Below are 20000 nucleotides of genomic sequence, written 5' to 3' on the forward strand. Positions count from 1 at the left end.
GCCTCACGCTGTCATCAAAGGGATGAATGATGTTTGCTCCAATTTAAAACCAACGGCAAAAAGTTAGTCGAACCTTACTGAAGAAAGAAAAACGGAGCTTGACGAAAACATCAAAACAAAAAAACTTGAAGGTAAGGAGGCAGCAATCCACAAAAACGAGCGGGGAACCATGACACTTAACGTGACAATGATATATAAAAAGTTCGTGTGATAAAGGAAGGGTATTAAATTAAACTGAAATAATTAAAGATAAATGTAAATCACAAAAATAATGTTAGATATTACTAAAAAATGACGTTTTTGGAGATTTTGTAAATTTGTCTTGTAAAGCAGTATGGGGACATCATTCAGAATGGTAAACAGAACTAGAAAAATAAGTATAACATAGAAATCGTTCTATACAATATAAAGCAGACTTTGATTGAATGGACATTATTTCTAAATACTTATCAAATTAATTCTACAAACAAAAAATAAGTCAAAACTGCATCATTTAAAAGCTTTATGCGGGAGATAATCATAAATGTAGTACCTGGCAATATCTTGCAAAAATATAAGACAAAGCCTGTGATTTTAAAAGTAATGTTAAGAGATATTTCTCTGTTCAATATACAGTATAATAAATATTGAATAAATAGCTAATTAACTAATCAGGTAATAAGGCTACTGAGTAGAAGTTAAGGAAGCCACTATGAGAATTATTGAACAAAATAATAACTGGCAACATTTTGGAACTCAGTAACTTGGATGCTTTTGATGTGAAAAAAATCTATATGTAAAAAAGTTAAAGCTATTAAAAACTAAAATTTAAATGTACCAAAGTTAGGATATTACAATGGAAACATTATATATTTGTCTTTTTTAACGGTGCTCATATTTGTGCAGCTTTGTTTTAGGCTTGTTTGCCTGCAAAAAATTCGTCTACACTTTCTAGTACCGATCATATTGAAAGAAAAGACTATTGTATACGTTTTCGTAAACACAATAAAAAAATATTGTATCCGTTACTTTTCAAAATAATAGCTTAATTTAACGTATATAAATTAATTCTCTTAATAAGTGTGTACTTTGTTTAAAGATGAGTATAATCTCTTCAGATTACTGCTATACCTCATTTGGTAACATCAAGAAAGCAGATGAACTACTAAAAATAATTACACTAATGTTTAACATTTTAAAATCTACAAATTTCCGTTAGGTAACGCATGAACTATCATTTAATAAAACAATGAAATGCAAAGAAGCAGTGTTTTAACACATACATACATACAAACATACGAGCAGCAACATGGGGTGTGATCAGTATCTTAAGAAGCTACACGGAAATATGAGAATGTATGTGGCCGCATGGTTAACAACCTCATCCTAAAAGATTTGACTGGGACCCGAGAGGTAACGATCATCTGGAGCCTATCCCTCTAAGGAAAAGCAAACCATAGCGATATTGCTGCCTAGGGAAGTTGTGACAGTTTTGGGTACAAATATTTAGCGGGAATGATTAAGACGAGAGATCTTAGAGTTATGATTTATTAACGAACAACAGTGTATTTACATGGATTGCTGACCAATCAGCATCCAGGAAATTTACATAGTAACTAAAAGAACTATAGCGCACATGCATTTGGTTTTAGACTTTATGTCGTCTGAATATATGAAAACCAGGTGTGTTGCAGAAGTGTTGCTATCCTGCTGGCTTGATTGTTGCTAAGGAGCAAGATGTGGGAAGTCACAGTCCGCGAGCAGGTGCACTGTAGGTGGGGACAGACTGTCGACAAAGCATGGGAAACATTCGTGGCACAATATCCACCTTAAAGTTGACCAGGACGTTGCAGAGGGCTTCCCGCCCTTGAAAACTAGATTGGAGGAGTAATGTTGTAGGGCAAATATGCTGGTTTCACACGGTCGATGGCCACCCAATCTGTCATGCTGTAGATGTCAATGGAGGAGGCTTTCTGCTTGTGGTTGATGACTGGGTAGGGGCCTGTGTAGGGCTGGGTTAAAGGCAGTCGAATGGCATCAGTTTTGATAAACATGTGTGTTGTAGTATGCAGATCCTTGGGGAGAAAAGTGTTGTTGGTTGGCTTATAGGATGGGCAGTTAGGGGCAAATTTTCCAATGATGGTCTGGAGTCTGATGATGTCAGGGGAGGGAGTATTGTCGGGGAAGAACTCGCCAGGTATCATGAGCAGATTGCCATACACCATCTCTGCTGCTGACAGGTCAAGGCCCTCTTTGGTGTGGTCAAGGCCAGGAAGGACCCATGGAAGCTGCGAGTACCAGGCTGAGGAGTTGCAGCAAGACATCAGGGCTGCTTTCAAGGTGCGGTGGAACCTCTCCACCATGCCATTGGATTTGGGATGGTAGGCGGTTGTGTGATACAACTGGGAACCGAGGAGGCTGTTTAAGGACATCCAGAGCTGCAACATGAAGACAGTGCCTCTGTCGGAGGTGATGTGATTGGGTACGCCAAATCTTGACACCCATGATGAGAGGAAAGCACTGGCACACGCTGCTGCTGATGCCTCTGTCAAAGGGGTGGCCTTGGGCCATCTTGATGAGCAGTCGACCATTGTGAGGAGGTACCAATGTCCTTCAGAGTGTGGGAGGGGTCCTACAATGTCAATGTGGACATGGGTGAAATGGTGTTGTGGTTGATGAAAGAAGCCCACACCTGAATTTGTGTGATGCTGGATTTTGGAGAGCTGGCAGGAGCAGCACTCACGGGCCCATGATTTTGCATTTTTCAATATGCCGTGCCAGATGAAGCGCTTCTTCAGGAGGGTGGCTGTGGATTGTCCTGAAGTGTGTGCCAGGCCATGGATGATGTTGAAGATGTGGCGTCAGAGTGCCAGTGGGACCCATGGGCATGGGCAGCTGGTGCTGATATCACAGAGGATGGGGGTGGGGCTGTTGTTGTTGAGGGGGACGTCGTTCCATTGCAGAGATGTTAATGAGGTCTTGCAGGCATTGAGCTCTGGGTCCTGCTGTTGCTTAGCTGCCAGCTGCTAGTAATCAAGGCCAAGGTGTACTGCATCGATGGAGACTCTGGAGAGGGTGTCAGTGACAGGGCAAAGGGGTGCAGTTGAATTTGGCGATGGCTGACAAGTGGTGGGGCTGATTGGGTGACCAGGCATCAGACTGTCGGTTTGTAGAATGTACTAGCGGCAGATGGTCAGTTTGAAGGGTGAAAGGTGTGGCCTCCAAAAAATGTCAGAAGTGTTTGACGGCGAGGTATGCCACCAGGAGTTCGTGGTCAAATGGAGAGTAGTTTGTCTCTGTCTTGCTAAGTTTCCTGCTAAAAAAGGCGAGGGGTCAAGGACGACCGTGTATGATCTGTTCCAACACAGCTCCTATGGCTACATTACTGGCATCCGTGGACAGCAGTAGAGCTGTGAGGGTGTTTTTGGTGGAGGTGAAGGCGGCTTCCTGAGGAGGTCCCCAGGCAAGGGCCTTGGGCTTGCCCTTGAGGATTTCGTAGAGTGGGGCCAGGGTTGAGCAATGTTAGGCAAAAAGAGATGATAGTAGTTCATCATTCTGAAGAATTCTTCTAGACCCTTGACAGTGGTAGGGGTGGGGAACTTCCTGACGGCAGAGACCTTCTCTGGCAGGAGGGAAGGTCTCCCAGGATGCTGTACATCAATCGCTGAAAAGTAGCCCCTGCATTGTGGAGGTCAAAGCAGGAGTAATTGAAGGTGAAGGTGCCGAAGGGTGTTGTGATGGCAGTCTTTGTGATGTCTTCAGGATTTATGGGGACCTGGAAGTAACCTTTGAGGAGGTCCAGCTTTGAGAAGATTTTTAAGCTGTGTAGGAAAGTGGTCATGTCTGTGATGCTAGGGAGGGGGTAGTGGTCAGCCTCAGTGATCATGTTCAGCCTTCTGTAGTCCCTGCACGGGTGTAGGGTGCCATCTTTTTTTGTTACTATGTGGAAGGAAGATGCCCAAGGAGTGGATGCCTTTTGACACAAACCCGTCTTCTCCATCTCTGTGAAAGTTTTCTTTGCAGTGGTGAGTTTTTCAGGTGGTAGGCGCTGGAAACAGGAGTGTATGGGAGGGCCCGACTTTTAATGTGGTGGAAAATACCGTGCTTGGCAGGGATTTGATGAGATTGTTGTAATTCAGGTTTAAAAACGTCTGGGTATGTGGTGAGCAGGTATGGAAAATTGTCTTTGGAATCGGTGACATGGAGGGTGAGTTCTGCGGGGGCTGCAGCAATGGTCATCGTGGACAGATCAATGGCATGGACAAGGTGCATGTTGGCAATGTCCACGAGCAGTTGGTGGTGTGCTAAGAAGTCCGCCCTGAAGAGAGGTATTGAGATGTCCGCGACGATAAACCACCAGTGGTACTTTCTGTCGCCAAGGTTAAGGGCAAGATGCTTCTGACCGAAGGCAAGGATGGGAGAGCTGTTGGCAGCTGAGTCAGACTTCGGATAGCTGTGGGCGTTTGGTTGGTTGACTGGGAAACGGCAAGCCCGTGTCGACCAAAACTCCTCACTGGACGAGTGGGTATCGTTCTCAGCTAGCACTCTGCTGGTCCCGCGTTCGATTCTCCGACCGGCCAATGAAGAATTAGAGAAATTTATTTCTGGTGATAGAAATTTATTTCTCGTTATAATGTGGTTCGGATTCCACAATAAACTGTAGGTCCCGTTGCTAGGTAACCAATTGGTTCTTAGCCACGTAAAATAAATCTAATCCTTCAGGCCAGCCCTAGGAGAGCTGTTAATCAGCCCAGTGGTCTGGTTAAACTAAGATACACTTAACTTAACTTGTGTTGACCAAAATCGAGTACCTGTGGCAGAATCAAGGATAAAAATGACAGAGGTGCTGATAGCGCATGTAGGATTGGATATATCAGAATTATGGTTGGATTTGTGTACATTAGTATGGCCCCTGGTGAGGGATACAAACTTGCTACAGCTACCGTGAGTGGTGGTAGCCGTTTCACACGTTTTTTGGCCATGGTCACCCTGGGAGGCAGTTCTTGGTGGCTGGGCCGAAAGTTCTGTGGTATCAGCAAAGCTGAAATGCTGGCGATTGCTGCTGCGTGTGGTTGGCACCCTTGGGTTTCTGAAGGTGGAATGGGCAGCGTGGGTTTGTCCTAGAAGTTTGCGAGGGTTTGACAGCCATGGAGGCCACTGTGGCATTAAGAAGGTCGTCTGTCACTGAAAGGTTGGATGTTTCTTGAAGGGTGGCGAAGGCGTGGGTGTGGCAGCAGTTTGCAGCAGCATGGGCGTCCGTCAGATTGTCTGCTATGGTGGTGAGGGCATTTTCATGTGTGTCTTTGATGTCGGTCAGTGCTATCCTTACTGACGTTGGCAGGTGCTGCAGCCAGGGTGCCTTAAGGATGTCAATGGACCTGGGAGAACCGTCTCCTGCAGGAGGAAGATGGGCGAGAGCTCTCATCTCGAGAAGGGAGGCAGATGGGTGTTGATCTCCATGGGTTGCTGTGCTGCGTCAAAGATCTGTTGTACACGAACGGCTGGGGATGGCGTGAATCTGTCCAGCAGGACCTTCTTCAGGTTTTCATTCTGCACAGCGTCAGTGGCCTTAGTGTCCAGCCACTCCATCAGTTGGAGAAAGAGGCGGTCCGGCATGGCGGTGAGGACGTAATCTGCCTTGGGCGACGAGGATCGTAGGCCCTTAATTCGAAGCATGACTTTGGCCCAATGGAACCAAGTGTAGGCGCTAGTCGGTGTGAAAGTCGGAAGCTTGACTTGGGCGATGGTGTCGGAAGGAGCGGTGGAAGGGGAGGGCAATGTGTCTTCATCGGACATCTTTGCTGGGTGTTGTTGCAGAAGGGTCACCACTTTAGCGGAAATGATTAAGACGAGAGATCTTAGAGTTATGATTCATTAACAAATGACAGTGTTATTTATATGGATTGCTGACCAATCAGCGGCCAGGAAATTTACATAGTAACTAACAGACCAATAGTGCACGTGCATTTGATTTTAAACTTTATGTCTTCTGAATATATGAAAACTAGTGTCGTGGAAGTGTTGCTATCCTGCTGGCTCAACTTGTTGCTAAGGGGCGAGATGTGGGAAGTCGCGGTCCGCGAGCAGGTGCACTGCAGATGGCGACAGAATGTCAGCAAAGTGTGGGAAACTTCCGTAGCATTAATATAACGTACTTCAGGGCAGAAGATTGTCTTGAAGAGTTGTCTATCACTTGGTAAAAAGAACTGCTCACTACATGGTAAATGAAGCTCTCCTACAATGGGATGGTTGAAAAATTAAAAAAAGACAAATCCTCACTGCTCTTTGACAAAATCACCACCTGGCTTGGGTGCTGGTCCCCTTCATGTACTGGTAATGCTAACAAACCAGAGAAGCAATAAAATACAAAACCTTGAGGTTCAAATGTGCGTGGATGTGGTGTAATTTTGATTAACAAGGGACAATTGAATAAACTAAGACTTCAAATTCAGAAATTGTTTTTTTTATAAATGTTGAAACACGACAATTGCTAATTGCTATTCTTATTAATATTAACCTTACTGTTTTTGTGACCATTAACTGTCTTCATATTACTGATGAAATATATATTATTACCATACTGATAATAATTTTAATGATAATAATTTTAATAATAATGATAATGACAAAGCTAAAACATAATTTCTACAAACTAAGAGGACAGTACTGTTTTATAGTTTACTTTGATCATGCTGTCGACATCATATTATACAATGAACACCAATGATCAACAACGACTGACAGAAAACAGTTATGGGTCCACCCTAAATTCTCCAATATGAGATTAGTCTTTTAGCACCACATCCTTCATAGCAAGACAGCAACCCACAACATTCAGCTAACCAGTAAATACCTGAATATGAAACGCTGCTTAGATGAACAGTGAACCAACGATATCAAAAGAAACTGAACCAGTGACATACACCCTTGCCCACTTGTGGATTGAACTCAAGCCTTGTGCACTTAAAAACATGCTATTTTTAGATAATTATGGAAAGTATTGATACTATTAAAGTGAATTAAAAATTTACAACATATGTGATTCTTTAAATATAATTGTCTTTGAACACTATCACACCCCATCACCCACTGGAGATAACTGATCCATCTCTCTCTCTCTCTCTCTCTCTCTCTCTCTCTCTCTCTCTCTCTCTCTCTACATGGCCCAAGTATAGCATAAATAGTCAGAAATGAAGTCCCCTATACAGGCAGTTCTTGATCATCTCTTTTGTCTTGGGGCTTATGAAAAGAAGTTCAAGTTGTTGCTCTGCTCACAAGCAAAGAAACTTGCATTTTGATCTGAAAACCTGGCATGGAATGGAACAGCATAGGTATGTTCATGAAGAAAGGAACACGTCTCTGATGACCTAAGCTAGGGATTACTTGACCGCCTGTTGGTCGACCTGCTTTGGTTGTAGCTGGGTTGGAAATAGTTCAACATTTCATCAAAAAGTATACCAAATCAGTAACAAGACAATGCAAACGTTGCGAAATTATAGAATTATGTAAAAATTCATAAATGAACCATATGGTAACCTTACCTTCAATAAAAAAAAAATTACACAAAAATAAAGATATGACCGAGAACTTAAGAATTCCTCCTGAATGCTTTTGTTGTTTTGTTTGTGAGAGGGATACGGCCCTAAAAATAAAGGAAATCATCACATGAAGCATGAACTGGATTACATCTATGAAGTGCTCCATTTTAGTTAGATTACAAATTCATATTTAAATTATGAATATATTAGTTATTAAATAAATTTAATGGCTGCATATTTTTGCATGTATTAAATTTTAGGCTTGTTATCCTCTTAAAAATTTTGGACAACGAAGCTATGGACATCTGTTGGCAGCTCAAGTAACTATACAACGAAAGAAAAGCGGTAAATAGCAATTGACAACTGTTCTTGTTTACAATGACGATTTAACCTTTGATTTTACGTAAAATTTGGGACGTTTTATTATTGCGATATAATATACAGATAAACAATAATTTCTGTTTTTCTTTGATGCTAAATTTCAACCACTGTCATGTCAGAAAGTGCTAAAATAAATATAAACTAAAACATTACATAACAACTATCGTTATTCAGGCTTTTAAAAAATGTAACTATGGTCTAAGCTTGTAAACGGTTATGTGTAAAAATACTTTTATTATTGGAGTGAACAAATGCTAAAAAATAATTTATTTAATATTGTTTTTTAATACAAATAAATGTTAGTAATGGTGTGTTTTAATTAAAGATAAGTAATCTGAAAGGAGTCCTGCCATGAAGGTTTGGTAAAAGAAACAAGCAGACGAACTTTAAGGTTAAATGTTGACGAATGGCTTAAACTAAAACCCGACGTAACAATTTTTTTTGTTTTTTGTTTTAATCAATTTATTGCGCACATTGGCGTCAGACATTTAAGTACATGGTAAAAATAAAAGTTGGAGAGACGGCAAAGAGTCATTAGCTTAAATTAAAATAAGTATTCATAAATATGGAGGACTAGATAAAGTCACATATTACTCAAAGACCAAACATTTTTGGGAGTTTTCGTTGTGTTGTCTTGTAAAATAAAAATGCAAACATCATTCACAAAGATAAACGAGACCAAAAATTAAGTACTTTAACACTGAAATCGTCATATAAATATTGAAGTAGATTTTGATAAATGGATATCACTGTTTCCAAATAGTTATTACATTAAGCACAAAAGCACAAACGATTGAGAAATATCACACTAATAATATTTAACTGGTTTTAACTGGTAACATCATGCAAATATCTGAGATAAACTCTACAACTTTTAAAAGTACTTTGCGAATTTTCTCTCTGTTCAATGTACATTATTAATTATGACATAAACAGTGATTAATCAGCCATAAGGCTGGTCAGTGGCAGTTACGGAAATCACTTAAAGAATGATTATGGAAAATGATAGCTGGCAACATTTCAAAACTCCTTAACTTGAATGCTTTTGATATAAGACAATATTTTGCTAAAATCACCCAAGTTAAGATAGATTAAAGTTAAAATAAACCAAATTTGCGATATTGCAATGAAAACAAGTATATTATATCAGTTCTATCATATTGCTATATTTATATTTTATGCCTGTTTCCCTGCAAGAAATTCGTCTGCTAGGTCTTATCAGCTGGTCATTTCTTGAAAAAGACTAACGTCTATTGTCAACAAGAAACCAGATAAAAAATTTGTAATTTTATATTTTTATAATAATCATGTAACGTATACAATTTTAACGAATTTTTATTGCAAATACTGCCAATATTTCTTAAAAAATAAATAATATCTGAGGCTTTCTGCTCAGAATGTTTTGGCATCATAAACCAAACAGACGAATTACTCAAAAGGAATCGAAAACGTTCAATTTTTTAAAATCTACAAATTTCAGTAAGGCAATGCATGAACTTTCGCTAAATGAAATGATGAAATAAAACGTAGAGGCGATCCCTTTTCTTGTGGTAAAATACAAAAACACTAAATTATTCTATGTGATCCTACACATTGCTGTGCAATGCTGTAAATACATACTGTGAATAATAATAATAATAATAATAATAATAATAATAATAATAATAATAATAATAATATTATTATTATTATTATTATTATTATTATTATTATTATTATTATTATTATTGTGGCTACAGTAATTGCATAACACATTTCATTATATTCATATTATATATTACAGTTTTTTGGCGTTTCCATATTGTACAATGTTTCCCCCCACACTTCCAAAAGAACAAATTTTAGAAAGTAATAAAAATGAATAAACACTCAGGTGAAATTTCTGACCTGAGACACTAATGCGTGAACGGAAGAATATGAAAATGCAGAAAACAGAGCGAAACTACCCGTGTCAAAACCGTCGGGAGACATACGATTGTCTTTGGAATGATCGCTAATCTGAGAAATGGTTTCCAGGTCAGCCATTTGGGACCTTTGACAGAAGGCTTATTTACCGGCACGTGGGTAAATATGTCTCCAGGGTGTAATTGTAATAGCCACAATGCCCTTATAACTTCTCGAATTCTTCGCGCTTTTAGGATACGCTTGTCACTACAAAGCCTTGGATCCTAGTGCAAGAGATATGAAGCAATTATGACGTCCGGTAGCGGGAAACGAATTCGCGTCCCATAATCACAACGAAGTCACGTTGCCGACCTGCCCAAGAGAAAGGTGTTTACCACTTATCTGCTATCTCTTGTGAGAGCTGTTCAAAAACAGACATGTAATCGTCAAAACCGTTTCCTATTCCGGGCTGTAGAGAGCAAGAACCCATGCCAGCACAAGGCTGGCCTAATCTAAAACAACAACATCAGAGACATGAGGAAGGCTTATAGAGTAGAGAAAAGGACATAAAGAATACTGTTAAAGAAAGGAAAAGGGGCAATTCAGAAGAACTTAGAAATTTTGGAGTCGAACCACGAATGTAAGCAAACCATGGACAGATGTACCTACCATTTTTTTCTCTCTCTCTTTAAACATGCCATTAAATATGAGCATGATTAATGACACAACATCTCACAAAGCCTATACAAATCTGATGTCAATAACAATGAATCTAAATATTTTTACAACTCAGTTCTGTACACCACTGTTTGGGTCAACCCCTGTCCCTATCAGGATCCAGAGAAGAATTCTCTGGATCCTGGTCCCTACACCAACAGATTCGGATTCCTTCTGGATCCTGGTCCCTACACCAACAGATTCGGATTCCTTCTTTCCCTCGTGCTCCAGTACATGCAGATAAGCCTAATATTAACACACTAAACTAATCAATCATTATTTATATGCTGCACCCTACCTTCTGCGTCTTTATATTTCTGTCGTATTTCCAAGGAGAAACGAGCACTGCTATTTCACACACCACTCGGAGTCAAAAGTCGACTAAATACATGTTCTGCAGAGGACTGAGCGGCAGTCTCCGTCGCCTGCCGGGAGGTTACCTCAAGGTTGCTCGCTCCCCCATTTCCCCCACTAGTTTTGAGTAACCCATCTCGACCCTTTGGTTACAAATAAACCTCTTATAAAGGTTGATCTTCAACGTTCAGTCTCTTATCATAACAGAGGTTTATAGAGACCTGAAAAGACGTCTTAATAATAATAATAACCATAATAAAGTATTATTTTTTATTAAAAATTCACAAAGATTATTATGAACTAGTCTATAATGTTATGATTAACCTAAAAAAAAAAGTTCCGTGAAATAGGAGTGTAACAGAACTGACCGTGTACGGAATTACTCGATACCGAGCGAGAAGAGAATATTGAATGATAATGACAAAAAAACCTATGATAATCAATCAGCGAACAGACATTTTCACACCAAACCGGGAACTCACACTAGTTTGAAATTTCTTCTCTCCTCTCTATCGACCTAAGATGCAACCCCAATCGAGTAGCAGTAATGTACCTAATTATGACTATAGTTCATTGCTTGGGACAATAAAAGCACACTGGATTTCTTATGGTCACTCCCCAAACGCTCCACTCTTTGTTCGTGGGCGAACACTGATCTATTCTGTTGAGAGAGAGAGAGAGAGAGAGAGAGAGAGAGAGAGAGAGAGAGAGAGAGAGAGAGAGAGAGAGAGAGAGAGAGAAATCTTATTAAACATTGTTAGGTATATTAAGTCTCTCCTCAGAGGTTACGTAACACTTGTTTTGACTATAAAAAAACTACAGTCAAATATTCGCCGGTTGCCCAAGTGCACTTGCTAACGGGCCTATGCCAGCACGGGGCCTTGCGCCATGTGTGGTAAAGGGCTGAAATGAATAATAGGCCTGGTGTGGCCCTTCGAACTGGGATCAACTGACTGAGATGAACAGGGGATAAAAAAAGTCATTACTTTTCCTTGACAAACTTGGAATCTAATATATAGAAAAGGGACAACAGAGGTCGTATGTTGGAGAGTATACAGTTCAGTTATTAGTGAGCCGTAATTTTAAGCAACATTGTGAAGCCACCATACTATATATATATATACACACTAGCGCTATACACAGTATATACTATGTACATACTAGCACTGAGTGAAATGCCGGTTTGATCAAGGGAAAGCAGCAAAAAGTAGCATTCTGTGTCCGAAATAGTTTCAGCTGGGGCGAAAATCACAAGTGAGGATGACTCAACAGTTTTACGGAGAGCGGTTTTTCGTTAAGTAGTGTGAAGCCTTATGATCGATAGAGTTTTATAACAGTGAACAATTTGGTATAAATCTAAACGAACTCAATTTTGTTATCTGAAGCATGTCGACCTATTGTGATAAATATTGTCTTTTGAAGCGCAAAATAAAGTGTTGTGATTTTCTTCACTATTGCTTTCCATTTAATTTTGAATTCACAATCAATTTGGATTATCAATTCCAGAAAATACCTTTTTGGGTATACTAATACAATAAGGTCTTTTCTGCAAACTCGTGACATTCAAGAAAAGTGTATCAAACGATGAAGAATTATATTCTGGTCTATTAAGCAAATGCAAGTATACAAAGAAGCTTCTTTGTATACCATATCAGTTTAGTGATCTTAGATATCCATTCATTTTCAAGCCGAGCAAGAGTCCCAACAAGCATCAGGAAATTTTTTAAAGATTTATTAAGATCTCATCACCCAGCTGCAATACAGAAGGCATGATCCAGATGAATGTAGGAAAAACAAAACTTAAGGAACGCCTTATCTCCCTTCTGGGATTCCTCCTCGCCATGTAATGTATTCAAGAGACTTTCAAACGACAGCTGCTCCTCACCTAACAATATTATACCAAACCGGTCTTTTAATACTAATTTCAGAAATGGATTTTGAAAACAACCCTTTTCATTTTATGTACTTGAAGCATCAAAATGCCACTGACTAAAAAGCAGATTCCTTCGAAATGCACACAACTGTAAGTTGGATCTTCAGGATTCATTATAGACAAAACTTCTAATCATTGATACAGTAAAATCCAAAGTGGAGAACTGACCCTTTGAATATAGACACTTATGAGCTAACTATAAAATCAAGATGTACACAGAAGTCACATCCCCAAATGAGGTTTCTTACATTAAGTCTATGTAAGTATCTGAAAATCAACAATACGTTTTTATCTGTGGAGTCTCGAGGGGAGAACAAATCAGGCATTTTCTTAGATCTTCCCTTCAAACAACACAACAAGAGTTCTCTGAGAAACCTGATCTCTTTAGATGGCAGAAATAACCAGCAATCTGCCATTAGCATGGCATACCGTCAATCTGCTATTTGACCTTTGACATAATTGATTTAGTTTTCTGATCAGAAAAGCCATCGATTTGTTGAACAAGTCTGTAAATGACTTCAGTATTATAAAAATTTCATAAACTAAATTCCCAAGAAACCAAACCTGCATATTTATGCCGTTTCAAAAATCCAAATGAGAACGAAGTAGCCTAATATGTCCGTCCAAGTACAAACCACACCCAAGAGAGACACTGTTACCATAAGAACTGACTGACGAGACTTTTCCTCTCATGCAGGGCTCCTACTGTTGCCAGATGCGATTACTTGAAACCACCCTGAAATTACCTTAAATCCGTATCGATTACCCTTAAATCATGAAAATTCTAAAAGCCTCGGTACGTTATGCCCTGTATGTGACTGAGCGGGTGTGTGTGAAGGGAACATTCTGTAAAATTGTACAGCAGAACAAAAGTATTTTGAAAATTCTTTGGTTTCATGACAAATCATGTAAATATTTGGAATATTCTTGGACATAATAACAAATCTTGCTACTATAATTAAATATAAAGGGTAACAGAAATAATCATTTGCATATACTCTTAAAACTGATAGTAGAAGTATCTTAACATATTACTGTGAAAAAATAAACCAAAATACGATTTTTTAAAGGACAAAAGGCAGAAGAACCTTACTGAGATCAGGTTTCCTGATTATAATAAAAAATATAATTGGAATTTTTCACGCTTAATTTGTTTACACTCCTCTTTAGCAGAACATTATTTTTTCCATATCTTTTACAAGCACCTCTTCGATTTCTAGTTTATCACAAGATATTCCTTTCTTTTAAGATTACGTTGTATGCAAAAGACCAACTAGGCTCTCCCCTTTCAATTAATTTCTAAGTTCAGTTTTAATGAGCGTTAGTAACTTAAAATCCGCTCCACTGGACTGTGGCAAGGATACGGTACAGAGTTTGGATATTTCTTCTCTTTATTTATGTTCATTTGCTGGTAAGTTTTAAGCCACGTGAACTATTTTACAGAATCAGTATCACCAACTTCCATTTTACCATTTACCTTTAAAACGTATGCACCCACCTCCAAGAAATGCGAATTTAACGGGAAATTGCTAGATTATATCCATACCTTGAAAGTACCGGGATTACCTTGAGTTTTCTTCGCATTTTACCTTAAAAATTCCCGTTCCTAAATTATATAAAGTAATTAGCTTAAAAAATAAGAGCACTGTTCTCCAGAGAATGACTTTTACAGCCTACAGCCAATCGCTGTTAAATGCTGACGTCCTTTCAAAAAGAGAAGTAAATGAATCCTGACTGGTTGGCAGGGCGGACGAAGTACTATGTGTTTAGTAATACTATACCATTTTCAAGAAGTGACGTAACAGTTATTGACAATATTTGTTGGTAGAGAGAGAGAGAGAGAGAGAGATTTAGTTTTATTATAGGTATCCATATATTCACGGTTGTAACATTCTCTCTAATTCACCGTTACAGAAAATGTACAGTTTTTGGATGGTAAACTATAGTGATTTAATTTGCGGTAGTAGACACTAGTTCTACTGCATTTTATTGCAATTTACTCTCTCTTCTGGCAGTCGTAAACAGTCTAGACAGAAGCTACATATAAAAAATATCATAAATATTTATTAATACCGTCATTAATTTAGAAACACATCAGATCAAGATGTCTAAAAGCATATTTTTAAGCTTCAGAAACAAAACTTTCTATGTGCCAACAATCCCACTCTATCAAAACAAAATCTGTCAAGTTTATTCTATCCTGAGAAGACTTGAGGCTAATGAACTTCCAAACAATGCACCCTTGAGTTAAACTTGGTGTGTTTGACATGGGTGACACGCGTATAAGGTGACCCAAAGTTATTATATTACATACGAAGACAAAACGATCTATTTGTTTTTAGGGCCAATTATGACTTTTTTTTTTTTTTTACGAAGACCAATCTTAATTGCAGATGGGTGTCAAGTTGTAGTCTCTGCGTGTTAGATTAGCCTTATGTGATGCAAGATGAAGACTAGAAGTTGCCTCTTTATAACTATTTATAAAATCACTCAAATTATAAGCAGACTCAGCTGGATTTCCAACTGTGATGTCCGTGTTAGAATCATCTTAAAATGACAGAAATTTTCATATATATGGATTATTCTACGTAGGAATAATCCCAGTCTTGAACTATCTGTCAAGTTGAGTCATCATGGAAGTCCTGATGGTAGCTGGGTGTACAGGTGTTATAATTAAGTGTTAAGCGAAAATTAAAACAACTTTAAGATTAATTGACTCGATAAGTTAAAATATAAATATATCAACCTAAATATTAACTGAATTAAATGTAAAAAAAAAAATTAGGCAAACTATGAATAAACCATTATTCATGTGCACAGTCAACCGGAAATTCTAGACTCGTTGAACATACTCTGGAAAAGTTTTGTGCTTTCTTTTAACCAGTTTGGCCTCGGTAGTTTTATACTGACTAGTCTGACGTTAAGAACTCAGCTTCAATCTGTAATCTTGATATAGACAAAATACTGCCGTGCTTTAGGACATAGGCGTAGGAGGTGGGATTTATTGCGGGGGGGGGGCGGACAACACCAAATTTGTCCGAATTTCAGGAATCCCCAGAGTTTTTTCAAATTGCCATATATCTGTGTAATAAATACCAAACAGCTGTTAAATTATGCACAGTAGGTGCGAATTTGAAGAAGTTTAGCAAAACCATGTAGCTACTATGCTATTCTTCATTCAGTGTTCATGCATACATCTTATGTGTGTTTTAAAAGTACCAAAACTCTCTCAAATACAATAAAATGCAGGGGCGACTTTTAAAATCTTACGCAACTTATAAAGGAGCATTTTATCAACAGATTATTTTTACATTATTTCTCATGATATATGGCATGAATAACGATCATCAACTACATGTAGAAAAGATATAAAAATGCAATTGAATATCTGCATTACACTGCGACGATGAAAGAACTAGAATAAGCACTAAACTAGGTTCCTGCTGTTTTCCGGTATCGGACATAGGCAACTTGCAGTAAATTACCCAACTTGTTTCCCATGATCGTAAACATCAGGTCCGATAAAGCTATTTACATGTTTAAATGAAGGCCGATATTCTATTATCGTTCGTATAAATACATCATTACACCATGAAAGCCCTAAAATAAGCACGAGAAAAATTTCCTGCCATACAATAGAAAATAAACGGAAGTGGCTCGGTCCCTTTAACTTTCTTTTCCTCGATCGTAAACATGTTTGACCTTGACAGGTGCACCATAAATATACGGCTAAAAATCCTAAAATAACGATTTTTCTTTAATTATCTTCCTATTTCTACATACCAAACAAATAAATGATTATTCATATTGCTAACTGAATTGTTGAAGTGTTAGAAACTTACATAAATAGCCAATAAATAGCCTCTGGATGAGGTGGTCCAAACGCTAGCAGAGATTGTGGTAGATTTGTTTACAGATGGCGTTTCCCGCCTCCTCCATCGCCAGCAAGGTTTTTATAACCGAATGGGAATATTCTAAAATAAATTGATAATCATAATTCCCACGTGCAATTATTCATTACCTGGGTAACTTACAAATACAAGTTTATCATATTTATTCTTATTCTTGTTATTTTTTAGATTATAGAATTTTTTTTCTTCCCCCGAATGCCCGAATATCCCAACCCATTTGCCCGGATTTTAGCAGATCCCCTGCCTATGCTTTAGGATTTCAATGCATACTTTAGTAACGTGCTTTCCAAATACCTCTCTATCCGAACACCCAGTGAACGCGATTGAAAACACATTTAACACACACACATACACACACACGCCTATGTAGTGTGACAAAGGTCAGTATTAGTTATGTCAATTAAAGGACAATACAAATAATGCCAGTTCTAAACCAATACTAGTGATGTCAAGACAGTCATTACTGGTAATGTCATTTGAAGTCAATTCTGGACTAGAACAAGTAATTTTCAAAATTTTGTACTTTTTTTAATTGTACAGGAATAACAAGCAACAATAAGACGAGATAACAAATGGTTGTTTGCAATGTTCCTAAAGAATAAATGACATTTTGAACGAAAGAAAGTGAGGTACCGAAGTGGGTACTTAGAAAGCAAAGAACACTATCTGAACTTTTGTGTGGCAAGATTCTTGACAACGATGCGAACTCCAAAACGCATTATTTTTATTTAATAATTATTATCAGAGGACATGATTCGTGAGCCAAAGTTTTAATTTATCCTTTTGTTAATTTCACTGATTCTTGAAAGATCTCAAAGAGGGATAAATGAGGATCAGCATTTAATATCTTGCACCTTTTTAGGAATATATCAAATTTAAACCATTCTTGTACCTGTTTGGTCATTCAGTGCTAGAACGTCTGACAGTAGCCTATAAATGTCACCTCACAGTTGCCGTTAATATTTTTAGATGGAGTGTAAATCCAAATTCTGTAATTTCAGGTCACAGTAACAGAATATTATTATTATTAAAATAGGCCGAAGGAACCCTGCAAAGAACCATGTCTTACAGTGCACTGCTGAGGACCATCAGCATCTTCTAATAATTAATTCAGATAATGATTCTGTCAAGTTTTATTTACTTTTTTTAAATCCTCTTGAAAGATCTGCGAATTGAATCAGTTTAATATCAAGAGACCTATCTAAACCATTCTTGTACCTGTCATCTGGTCTGCTTGGTAAATGTTGTCGTTAATATTTTTAGATGATGATAAACCAAATGAAAATGAAACAAAACCGTTAACCAAGAGACCTCTCACACACTGGTCAATGATCGACAAAAATTTAAATTTGGGAAGTATTTGGGCCTTACCATAGTTTTTTGTGGACATTCTTTCACAATAATTTTGAAAACCATATATCTTTTCATATTCTATGTTTTTGTTAGTTACTGACAGGCTATTATTCTGCCGAAAGAATCACATGTCTGCCAGTGAATTTCCTTAAGGGGACTACAGCACTGAAGACTTGAATTCATTAACAGATTCATCACAGTCGTTGCTTATCTTCTGGAGGACCTATACTTTCGATCGTAACTTGGTCTATCCGGCAGGCCCCAATGTTTTGCCAGCTAGTGCTTAGAGTTTGAACGAACAACTCGCTCTTCCGCGCCGTAGCTGATTCTGGGTACTTGAGTTTCCTTAGAAACTTTCCAAGCTTTCACGTATTTTTAGTTGCCGTCGCAATGTGTTAAATATGTGTGCGGTGTATTTGTAAGAGACCGTCGCACCGACGCCGTCTCTTCCAAACACACGTATGTGTTCACGTGTTCGTCATCCATCGGAGGGGACAAGACAGAAACAAGAGCACCTCGTTTTCTTTCTCTGAAGGAACGCAACTTCTACCATACAATATTTCCGTCTGTTTCTCCCTAAACATTGTTGTCTTGATTTATGTACAATCACCACTACTTCCATTGCCGTGCAAGCATTCTGATCATGTACTCATAATGTTCCAGCGAATCTTCTGTATCAAACTGTGTGTATGTTTCTGTTTGTGAAGACGCCAAACTTCTCGCCATTTCACATATATTATGCTACTGCATTATATTCATTGATCTGTCTCGAATTTCATGCAATTGGCCATACGTAGAATTTCCTGGCCTTTCCGTTGATATATGTTTCATCACTGTACGTTTATTTTGTCTCTCAATATCGCCATCTGTTTGTCTGCCGACAAACACAGATGTCTGAAACATTACCTCTGTTTTGCTCTGTCTGTGTGTACTGTAGATGCTACTTTTCGGCCCGCACACGCCAATAACATCTTCGAAGATTCTGTACATTCATTACGGGCTGCTCCAATGGCACAAGGCCAGCTAAATCTAAAACAACAATGTACATTCATCATAGAGTTACGGGCTGCTCTCAGAGCAAGAGCCCGTGCTGGAACAAGGCCAGCTAAATCTGAAACAACATGTACATTCGTTCAGTAAGGAACCACCAGTCAACACCCAGCCAGTATGTCACTCAATCCCGTCCTTACATATTCACAGGTCACTTTTCCAATAGCTTTCTTACATTTTGGTTCATTAACTATATAATGAACATAGTCCTACGTGCATTGATTGATGGGATATTTCTGTAGGTTTCCGACATATACCAGCATTTTATTTTTTATCACGAGTTGCGTTAAAACATCTTTTCAGCTTAATCCCTAGTCGGAGTCGTTTTCTTGACCCTACTAGTGTTTCTAACACTCACTGAACGGCTCATTTCATAATTTGCTTTTTAATATCCAAGTATCTCTTTACCTGGCAGCCAGTGAAACTCAACGAACATTTGACTAATCTCATCAAGAGAGGATTCATTAATCTGGCTGTTTTGCTAGTAAAATTATTTGGTAAATCATTATAGAGGCAGCTGAAGTTGTACAGTCTTGTTATGACAGTTTTGCACAAGCATTTCCAGCATATTCATACTTACGTTTTGATTTATGAAGGGCATATTTCTTATGTTGACAATATTCTATTTTCATTATATTTCAGAATCGACCTCTTATTTAGATGGTTAACCCACTGTCTTTACCAAATACATTGCTAATTTTTACTATTTTAATCTAAAATCATTTAATTTTGTTCCAGTCAATATGCAGTCGGTTTCATATTTATTTAGTTTTCATTTCTCTCTGGTTCTTCAAAGTCTTTCGGGTTCCTATTTTGCGCTATACTCACATAAACCAATATAGAAAAACACGACACGGCAATGAAAGTAGTAGAAATCGGCCCCTAGAGAAAAATATCGGA

General features: G+C 38.2%; 1 protein-coding gene across 3 annotated transcripts in view; it reads right to left on the reverse strand.

Annotated features, from left to right (window-relative positions):
• The window catches only part of Rbsn-5 (Rabenosyn-5), an 83358-nt gene that overhangs the window by 52263 nt on the left and 11095 nt on the right, over positions 1 to 20000 (reverse strand). Inside the window, exon 1 of one of the 3 annotated variants that reach the window (XM_067089122.1) lies at positions 13351 to 13455. The exons of 1 other annotated variant lie outside the window; for it this stretch is intronic. The gene's annotated coding sequence lies outside the window, so the exon portion shown is untranslated. Of the gene's footprint in view, positions 1 to 10797; positions 10893 to 13350; positions 13456 to 20000 lie in introns of those variants that run through there. One more of the 3 variants, XM_067089114.1, reaches the window with a different exon arrangement.

The sequence above is a fragment of the Macrobrachium rosenbergii genome, chromosome 4 (assembly GCF_040412425.1).
Source record: "Macrobrachium rosenbergii isolate ZJJX-2024 chromosome 4, ASM4041242v1, whole genome shotgun sequence".
NCBI classification, from domain to species: Eukaryota; Metazoa; Arthropoda; class Malacostraca; order Decapoda; family Palaemonidae; genus Macrobrachium; species Macrobrachium rosenbergii.